Raw genomic sequence first — 11,490 nt, 5'->3', positions numbered from 1 at the left:
ATTAAAAACTGACTGCATGGAAACCAACTCGGCAAAAAGGTGCTAACTAGGGTATCCATGGGAAGGTAAGATCTACCACTAAGTGAACACATGCATAAATGAAAGTAGTTAAAGTTGTAACTTGACAGGGTTGGACCGAAGGCCTAAATATGGCATTGATGGTAAATAATACATCAGTGATGGTGATATATAACCTAGCCCTATATGCCAGTAAGAGGAAACATACCTACAGCCCAATGGATGTCGTAATAGAAACATCACATTGTCTGATAAAAACCATATATCAAGACTAGACCCATGGTTGAATCACATAAGAAAAGACAAAAAGATGGATGAAGTAAAAAGAGGACCATATATTCTTTTGTTTTTATTTTATTGTATAATTTTTTGGACCTTTACAGAATTAAAAATAATAGCATCACAATCAAAACAAAAAATAGATAAATGATCACAGTCCTATGTAAAATATGTAAAATCACAACGCAATCTAGTAGATCATGCTAAAGTGTGCCCACAATCGGGCACAAACTAAGGGTTTCTTTACCTGAACTCATGGAGAAGTGGATATATGGCTCACCAATGTGGGGCCATGCCAAAGCAAAGAAAGTTGTCCAACACTGAAAGGTTGACCATGTCAGGGACATTCTAACATAATCATATTCTTGAAATTAACTTGAGGACATAAGGGAGGAGAAAAATATAAAAGGGATACAAGACGCTTGTCAACAGGTGGAAATGAAGTGGGAAATTCGTTAGCAAGTTTGGTAGTAGAATCCCAAGACTTGACCTAATCAATGGGTGGAACTTCCAAGGAGGGCTGAGGAGATGCCCCCTCAGTCAATTCAAGACTTAATATTCCAATCTCCATGTGTTATAGATTGGGGAGAATAGAGGTAGAAAGGGGCATAACGTCCTTATGATGATCAATCGATAGACCCATGACCTCCAAGTTGACTAACCGGGGAGGCTCGCCATCAAGGGAGTCATGTGGAACAAGTGGAGGGGCGACCCGTGTGGGCAAAATAACTTGATCATATTCCATATTGGGATGGATTTTCTAACCAAAGTTAGGAGCTACTGACGGTATTGTCGAAGAGGCAATCCCTTCCACAAGGGGTGGTGGAGGATGCTGACTATCTTGATCAACTTCCATAATAAAAGGTGACACCACCCAAGGATCAGGAGGTTAATTGGGTCAATTGGTGTGTGAAGAGATCATATGGAAGCAGGAAGTGGTAGGAGGATTTTTGGGTGGAGGGATTAGAGGAGAAACCCCCATAAGAGTGGAAATTTTGATCGAGGTGATCTCCCACAAGTGGTACAAAATTTTCAGCAGTGGAAATCTGAGCAAATGGCACATGGAAGTCAAGTTGATTGATAGTGAAAATCTTGCCTTCATGAGGAAAGAAAAGCAAACAAAAAATAGACGAGATGACTGCGGTCATTGCATAAAACAAACTACGACTAAGAAGTAGGTCGTAATCTAACATGGTGTCAAAAACCTTGACATCAACATGGACACTTTCCCCTTAATTCGATGGAAAAATTTGGAAGAATCCCCTTTTATACAAAGTTGTGTTTATCAAAATCTTCGAGAGTCATGTTGGACATGGTAAGAACCAAAGAGCCAAGAGCCTTCCAGTAGGATACAGACATAACACACATGGAAGAGCCCTCATCCACCAAAGTGTGATGAATATTTTGATGCTAAATACACACAATGATCTGGAAAGAAATATAATGGGAGAGGCAGGGAGAATATTTATCAACATTAAAAGAGATGAGATTAGATTCAAACAAGTCAACTCCACCAATGGAAGACAACAAGGCTTTGCACTACTGATGACATCTTTATAAGACCTCCATGGCAGACATGGCATAAGGAGCTTGGGCCAGATCTTAGACAATAATATAATGCTGAGTGGACCTAGTAGAAGGATTGTGTATTGTCTTTCGAAGAACACCCTTGGGAGGGTGATAGATTGGTTCCATAGACTTATCAAAAGTGGGAGGTCCATTGGAGGTAGGTGGAGTTGATGAGTCCTTAGAGGGAGAACTTGATTCAGGAACATTGTAAGATTTGCCTCGTGTAGTCACATTGACATCTTCGCTACACATGAAGGTGGATGAATTATGAGAATATGATCCCTCGTTGCCCCCGTATGGAGGTCGAGCAGGCTAAGCAACCATATTTTGTTGGGGTTGTGCAAGGAATGGATGAGTCAAAACAACAGGTTGTTGAGTATATGGTGGTGAAAGAAGCTTATGGACTTCATCCATTCGAGGGCATTCATAAGTAATGTGGTCACCTTGACAAATTTTACAGGGGAACTTGAATTTACAGTGATGTCCACTAGTGCCCCCTCTCTGACTTTGGGCGTTCGGTTGAGACTCCTGAGCATTTTGATTCTTTTTTATTTCTCCTATTATTATTTTTACTATCGAATTGTTGGTTGTTCTTTGGTTGAGTGGAATTCACCATAAGAACATCGGTGGAATGATCAGTAGGGGGTGCTTTAGTAGAGCTAGACGCACTTTCTGGGGGTTGAGATGTAACAATCGATTACCCAATTTGAGCAACAAGTTGGTTCATAGAATCGAAAACAAACTTGATCACACCATCAACTTGCGAGCTAGGAACAACCTTGGGAGGGTCAATGGAAGGCCTAGGGGAATTAGGAAATACTACGTACTGTGAATAGATGAGATATAAATGTTTGGAAGCTAAACTAACTTGTTCCTCAGTCATAGCTCAAAAGATAGACACGTCCTTGGATGTATGAGGTCAAAGAGATAGAATGAACCATTTACGTAAGATCCCATCAAGTAAACTAACCACATGTGACGATGACACTCATGAATATGATCAAATATTAACATGGAATTCTCTTGATTGAAATTGGACAAGAGGTGAGAGTTGATATCATACCAACTATATAATTGGAAGTGTGTCAAGAAAGTTTGAGCAAGGGAGGCAAAGTCACCATAGCATGAGGTATCTAACTTGTTGTATCACCTTGCAGCATCCCCATTTAGCGTACATTGGAAAAATCCACCAAAGAATTGGGTGAACACCATAAATAATAAGTGGTAATATGTGTGGATGGATTCTCCCCAAGATTTCCTTCAAACTTGGGAATATCCTACAATAATTTGGTGGCCATAGGTGGCCACCAGGGATCATGAAGGATGGGCTCATTAGTTAATTTTGCCAAATACACTAAATAGATAGAAGATAAAAAATTATTTTGAAGCTAGCTAAATGGGTCATAGGTTGGAGAAGCCCCTGATCAACTATGTGGTCCACCCATATAAGGAGTGGAGTGATGCACATGCTGGTGAAGAAAAGGGTTTTCCCCAACATAGGACTGCTGCGGGCCATCATGACTGGTAAATGGATGTTGCCCCCCAGGGTAAGTACTGCCAGAGAGAAAAGGACCCCCAAAAGCATGGTTGTTGATGGGGTTGGACCCATGGATAAAAGTGGGACCACTCTGCACAATAGGGCTGACCTAAGGGGGATAACCCATGTGAGAAATGGTACTAGCAGCGGGGTTTCCCCTAGGTAAACTAGCCCCTCTAATAAAAGTACTAGTAGGCGGCAACCCTCTAAAGAGAGAATTGTACCAACCCTGTGAAATACTAGAAGTAGTGTTGCCCCTAGGATGACTATGGAAAACTAGTGATCGGAGCCACATACTACTAGAAGTAACCATGCCTAGTTGAGGGACAAGAATAGTTGGTTGGGAAAAATGTGGTGTAAGGATTCTTGAACCTACTGGTTGACTAGGCTGAGGTGCCATGGTTGGCATAGGAGATGGTGTGGGCATGAAAGCATTCAAGAAATTTGCAGGAGTCATAGAATAAAGTAGTGGAATGACCCAACAAGAAGTAAGATGTGTAGATGGAGGAGTGGGTATAGTCACACTAAGAGGTGGAAATAGTGTCATGGTAGCTGATACTACTATTGTAGAAGGTAAGCATGTCTCAGATTCCATCATAGGGTAAAGTACGGATAAAGGCACGTGAGTGTAGGTGAGTGTCGAATCGTTGGGATTTAGTTGGAATAATTGTGGCCCTAAAGGACCAGGTCTAGATTCCAAGACAATGTGTTGGTCTAAGTCTTGAGCACCGACAGGAACTCTCCATGCAGGGGTAACAATTCCACCTCATTTAGGAGGAAACCGTGAATACAACATGAATGTTGATGAACAAATTTAGCTAGGGTGATAACTCATCATTGAAATAAAATTATAGGAGTACGAATTCCCTAAGGCCAAAAATACTAATTTGGACCAAAAAACACACAATAGAAACATCCTGGAAGATATCACCTGCAAACTAAAATACAAAGAAGCTGGTGGTGGAACAATTATACTAGCAAATTGCTTCCCAACCCTTTTATCTGCAAACTCGGTGCAAGTGACCTTATTAGCCATGCGACACTGTACAAGAGGACTGAGAGAGTATGACTAATATCTATCTTGGGTACATAGATGACGAATGTTACCTTGCACCTATGTATGAGCCCTAAGAAGATAGGCCACTATGGTCACAACGTACAATAACACAACCTAGGGGGAGAGTCGCAGGACAAATCCACACGTAAGGGAAAGAAACTTAACCCCAAAAAGGATCTGAGACTAAAACCCCCTTGAGGGTTTCCTCCCAAGCGATCCCCAAGTGATAATGACACCATTGGTATATCTGGAGATTCTACTATATCGCACCACCCAAAACTAAGTGAAATGGGTTGTGTCACCTTGCCTAGCCCAAGTGTGACCTCGCACTTAACCCTTTTGTGAAAAGGGTTCCCAAGACTGCACTATTACAAATAGATTTAACTCCCTACTGCAATCTACTGAGTTGATTTTTAAGTCTTAGAGAATTTAGCTCAAACTCCTATCTCCAAGACCCTAGCCTAAGCTAGTGTTGGTGTACTACCAGTGAAAATAAAAGACAAATCTAGTTAATTTTATTATCATGTTGATTTTAGTGGATGTTGTTTACATAAGTGGGATGCGGCATGAAATTGAGATGGTGTGAATGACCCTTAGTTAGTCATCCTAATGCAGCTATATGTAATTTTTCAATTTTCAATTCGATCAATGCTAACTATAGGAGGATAAGAGCCTTCTAACACACCAATGCCTATTATGATGCACCTCTTCATGAATCTTATTGAATGAAACTTATCCCAAATTATTTGAATTAATGACCCAAAACAAAAAAAGAAGGAAAACCAAAACAACCGAAAAGAAACCAAAGGAAAAGACTCCCAAACAAGAACGAAAAGCATTCCAAAAGCATCATAGTTAGGAAAACAAATCCCAATCAAAGAAACAAACTGGAAGCAATCAAGTTGAAAGCCAAAAGTGAAAAAGGGAGGGCAATGTAATCAATCTATGGTTGTAGCAAAATGGCCTAATCAAGTCTAATGGTCTACAAATGTCACAACCTAACCCTAGAGGCAAAAATTCCTAAACAAGGTCAAATGAGGATGTTATAATACAATTAAAACACACTCAAGAGAAATATTTTAGATGGAAAATGCACAACTAGTCACAACACCACCAAACGTGAACAAAATAACCCAAATAAGAGAAAAAATGCTCAACAAGAGACAACAATAATGAATGGAAGTGACAAAATTATGTCAATAAGATGCGGATCAAGCCTAGCAGTCGCTAATAGAATCCAATCAGATATGAAAGTGAGACCTGTTGGAAATAATATTGAGAGGGGGGCGGGGTGAATCAGTATTATCAAGTCAAATATTTCCTTTTTAATTCCAGATGATATACGCTACTTCTCTTAATAAAAACCGCGTATATACGCAACTATAGATAAAGAAACCCGCGTATACAAAGCAGACTTATAATTTGATTTATCTTTCAGATGTCAGTTATTAATCTGTGATTCAGAAGCAAATAACCAATAACCAGAAACAGTAAAGCAGAGCAGAAAGACAATCGCACACAAGAACACAAGTTATAAGGTGGAAACCCAATGTGGGTGAAAACCACCTACTGCAATTCGTCTCTATCTTTTCTTTAATTAGAAACTTCTTTTTAGAAATGTACTGGTGCAGTCCTTTTACTAGTACGCAGGCTGCAACCTGTAGAGAGCTACAACTCTCTCTCGTTTTCCAGCTTCTCCTGGAAGGGAGCTACAACCCCCTTAGCTCTTGCACTAGCCAAGATACTAGTACGTAGGTGCTGGCCTACAGAAGGCTACAACCTTATCTTTCTTTCAAGGACCATGTTTCATAAATTTTCAGACTGGATCCACAAATAACATCAACCATCAAGAATTTCTGTATCAACTAATCACCTTTTCACCAAAAACTATATCAACATAAACACCTCTCTGACGATTGTACCCAGATCACAGTAACAGTACCACACACCAAAACTAAACCCAGAACACTGCAGCAATAAACAGAAGCAGCAAAAACACAACTCAAAATGTATACGCTACTTTAATGGCCTGAAACCTACGTGCATATGCTTCTGCGTATGGAACAACCTGCGTATACACTGTTTTACTTCACTAAACCTGCGTATATACGCACCTTAGCTGAACTGAACCTGCGTACAGATCTACAAACATAATTCACTCTTTCAAGTATTCAGGCACTGATTAACCTAGATTATCAGATTTATAGATCACGCATGTGCCAGATATAACAAATCAAAATCATGCAAAGGTATTATCATTCAAGCCAAGAGATTATGACCCATCAATAGAACTTATCCTTCTTTTCGCTAAGGTTCCTCCTTCATTAAGATCCAGATCTACTCCACAATGCTAATCACTAATATTTCAGATCTCGTACATTATCAGATATTCAATAATAATTCAGATGATGCCTTGTCACATGATCTCCTTCCTCTTTTATAGTTTTAGGCCTTCCACAATACCACGGTCCAAAACCATAATAAACCAATACCAAGGACCCAAAACCTGGGGTCAACACTTTTGATGAGATACCTTGGTACAAAACCATAGGTTCAAATTCCAAGGACTAACAACCATGGACCAAAAATAAGTTTCCCACTATGTACGCGCTTTTCTATGCATAAAAGTGCTTGTATACGCATACGTGACTTCTGAACATATAACCCGCGTGTATACACGTCTTGGGTAAGATGAACTTGCGTATACAAGATTTCCTTCATTCTGAGCGCCTGAGCTGAGGTCTGACACCAAAGTGAGTTTCCATCAAGGACAACACCTGTACCATAGGGCCACACCTGTGCCAAATTGCCAACAATCTCCCCCTTTGGACTTGATGGCAACCCCATGATCCTCAATGTCATTCTCCCCCTTTGTCATCAAGGGCAAAGGGCTGTGCTCCCCCTGAGTACATGCTGATATCTCTGCTCTGCTATGCTGAACATGCTCCCCCTGACTGAAGGCAAGATCGGCAAAAAGATGTTCTTCAAGAAGAACCATATACATCATAAAAGACCTTCCTATCACCAAAAGACTCAATACATACAACCATCACCCAACCAAGTGGGGATCATTCAAGTGGGGATACATCAGAATTTTACATATGACAACCAATCACATCAATCATCCCAGGCATAGTGGGGAAACCAAAATAGGCCATTACATGACCTTGATAAAATAATATACATGACATAGAGACGAAATATCAAGACTTATGCAAATGACCAATAACTACTATCAGCAGCTTCTGACAATCACTGTATATATCAGCAACCGTGTTCTCCTTCTGATCTCCTTTCTGTAGCTGATCCACCTGAACCAAAAACAGCTTGAGTACTAGAACCAAGAGCTTCTAAGGTAATGCCAACAATGCATTATTAGAAGATTATCTGCTCCCCTTGAACCTGTGCCTGATGGTCTCTGACAGACCCATATCAGACTCTCTTCAACCAGAGTCTGTCCTTGCTAATTTTCTTCAGATATGCGACTGCACCTGCATAAATTGGCGTATGTACGCAGATTCCCCTCATCCAACTTGCGTACACGAACTTTTCTTTGATACAGACAAGCTTCAATAGCAGGATGAAGCATCAACTACTCCCAGCTTCTGTCTGAGATATTCAAAAGTTTCCCTGGGCAGTGGTTTGGGGAGGATATCGGCAATTTGTTCCTTAGAAGGAACATACTCCAACTTGACTTTTTGCTCAAGCACTTGTTCCCGAAGAAAGTGATATTTGATAGGTATGTGCTTGGTCTTTGAATGCATGACAGGATTCTTTGAAATGCTTATTTCACTTGTATTATCACATAAGATAGAGACAGGTGGAGTACATGTGATTTGAAAATCCTGCAAGGTTTGCATCATCCAAAGAAGTTGAGTGCAACAAGATGCAGCAGCCACATATTCCAATTCAGCTATAGATAAAGCAATCGAACTCTGTTTCTTGCTGAACCAAGATACTAATCTAGAACCCATAAAGAATTCACCACCACTTGTGCTCTTCCTATCATCCACGCTTCCGGCCCAATCTGCATCTGTGTAAGCATGAAGTGTGAGATCTGTATCTATAGGGTACCATAAGCCATAGTTTTGAGTTCCTTGAAGGTACTTGAAGATTCTCTTAACTGCCTGAAGATGAGTTTCCTTTGGATTTGCCTGAAATCTTCCAACTATTCCCACTGCATGCATGATGTCTGGTCGGGTACCTGTCAAATAAAGAAGACTTCCAATCATAGATCTATAGGTTGGTTGATGCACTGCTACCGATTCATCATTTGGACTGAGGCTGCATCCTGTAACCATGGGGTTACATACTGGTTTTGAATCTTCCATGCCATACTTCTTCAGAATCTACTTGAGGTACTTGGTTTGAGACAAGAAGATACCGCCTTCATTTTGTTGGATTTGTAATCCAAGAAAGTATGTCAGTTCTCCAAGCAAGGACATTTCGAATTCTTTCTAGATCACCAAGGAAAAGCTTTGACTCATAGCTTCTTCATTGCTTCCAAAGATAATATCATCTACATACACAACAAGTATTAGCAATTTGTTATTTTCAATTTTTATATAGAGATTGCTATCTGCTGATCCTTTTGAAAAACCTTGTTGATGAAGATATCTATCCAAACGATAGTACCAAGCCCTTTGAGCTTGTTTAAGCCCATAGAGAGCCTTTTTAAGTCTGCATACAAGATTTGGATCATTCCCAAGGATAAAGCCATCTGGTTGCTCTATGTACACTTCTTCTTCTAAGTCTCCATTCAGAAAGGCTGATTTTACGTCCATTTGAAATACTTTGAACTTCTGGAAGCTGGAGAGAGAAAGGAACATTCTGATGGCCTCAAGTCTAGCAACGGGAGCAAAAGTTTCTTCAAAGTCTATTCCTTGCTGTTGAGCATACCCTTTGCAAACAAGTCTCGCCTTGTTTCTAATCACTTCCCCATTTTCATTCAACTTATTTTTGAAGATGCATTTTGTTCCTATGACATTTTTGTCTTTTGGTCTAGGAACCAACTGCCAAGTGTTATTCTTTTCGATCTTCTCAAGCTCTTCATCCATTGCCTTAACCCAACACTCATCTTTGCATGCTTCTTTTACATTTTGCAGTTCAGTGGAAGAGAGCAATGCCAAATAGCTTGAAGCTTCTGCTATCGTTCTTCTTGTTTGTATACCTGCTTCTTTCTGCCCCAAAATTTGAGATTTTGGATGATTCTTCTGAACGTACCTGGATGGAGTCTTTTCTTCTATCCTTATTTGTTCCTCTGGTGCCTCTTGGGGTTCTTCTTCATCATCTGTCTGATTTAGAGAGTAGTCTTCATCCTCATTGATATTTTCATGATTCACTTCCCTAGGGATGTATCCTTTTTCATCAACTACTACATCAATGCTGTCAACAATTCTTCCAAGCCTTTTATTGTTACACTTATATGCTTTGCTGTAGGGAGAATAACCAAGGAGAATGCCTTCATCTGCTCTAGGTTCAAGTTTGTCAAGCTGCTCATCAGTATTCTTAATATAGCATTTGCTCCCAAAAATTTTGAAATGCTTTACCGAAGGAGTTTCACCATACCAGAGCTCATGAGGAGTTTGAGTGTTGTTCACTCGGACATTTGTTTTGTTGAGAATAACAACCGCTGCTTATGCAGCTTCACCCCAGAAGGTTGCGGGAGTTCCAGACTCATCAAGCATAGCACAAGCCATTTGTTGGACTGTTCTGTTCATCCTTTCCGCCACTCCATTTTGCTGAGGAGTCCTAGCTGTAGAGAATTCCCTTCTTATTCCATGTTCTTCATAGAAATCAAAAAATTCATTTGAGGTAAATTCCCCACCTCTGTCAGACCTGAGGCACTTAATTTTGTAATCTGATTCATTTTTAGCCAAGGCTTTGAAGGATTTTAATTTTTCGAATGTTTCATCTTTGTGCTTCATAAGTCCTAACCAAACAAACCTGGAGAAGTCGTCAATGAATAGTATAAGGTATTCTTCTCCTCGAGGTGACCTTGTCCTAAATGGACCACATACATCTGTATGGACTAGCTCAAGAGGCCTGCTAGCTGATCCTTCCTTCTCAGGAAAGTTAGTTCTGGTTTGCTTACCAAACTGACATGATTTGCATATGGTGTTGTCTGGAATTTTGATATCTGGAAGACCACGAATTGCCTGGTATTTGCATGCTTTCCTTATTTGTGAAAAGCTTAGATGCCCCAACCTTTGGTGCCATAACCAGTGTTCATCATCCTTGCTTAAATAGCATTGTTGTTGTCCTTCTTCAAATATGTATAGATTATTTGGAGTTCTTCTGCCTTTGATCACTGTTTCTCCTGTATCAAGATCACAAACACTACATCCATTTGATCGAAATATTACCTCGGTTCCTTGATCGCACATTTCCAGCTTTGACCTGTTCTTTCAACTGAGCAGTGTCTTTTCCTTTTATGGCTGCAGGGGTATCATTTCCAAAAGACACCTTCTTCCCCTTTTCTACTACAGTATATGATTCAAGTTTTTCTTTATCCCCTGTCATATGCTTTGAACATCCGCTGTCGATATACCATATATTTTCCTGTCCTTCTGCATAGAAGGCTATCCCAGATCTTTCTAGTTGTGGTTCCTTCATTCTCCATGTTCTGGCACTTGAGGTATGTTCCTTCTGAGTTGTCTTCCAAAACCTACTCCTGCATTCAGAATCTTCATGACCAAAGTTATTACAAATAGAACATTCAACTTCATTTTCAAGGGCCGAAAAGTTGTTATAAGTCCTTTTCATGATTCCATTAATATTCCTTTGTTTTTGAGCTTCTCTAGTCATGATTGTCTTATAGGCAACAAATTGAGCTACTTTGTGACCAAAATTATGGCAAGAGAAACATTGACCATTGAAGAAACTCCTGCGATTATCAAATCTATCATCCAATCAATTGTAGTTTCTACTGACATCCATTCTTGAGGCAAATTGGGAAGATTTTACCTGTGGCTGATTGTAGCTTCTGTTTGTCCTTAAGGTAGCTTTTCCCCGATTTTCTTGATAGTCT

Source organism: Pinus tabuliformis, chromosome 9 (genome assembly GCF_031772625.1).
Source record: "Pinus tabuliformis cultivar Carrire ecotype Pingquan chromosome 9, CPIR1, whole genome shotgun sequence".
Classification (NCBI taxonomy): Eukaryota; Viridiplantae; Streptophyta; class Pinopsida; order Pinales; family Pinaceae; genus Pinus; species Pinus tabuliformis.
The sequence above is the reverse complement of the archived record's forward strand: the minus strand, read 5'-3'. Positions refer to the sequence as shown.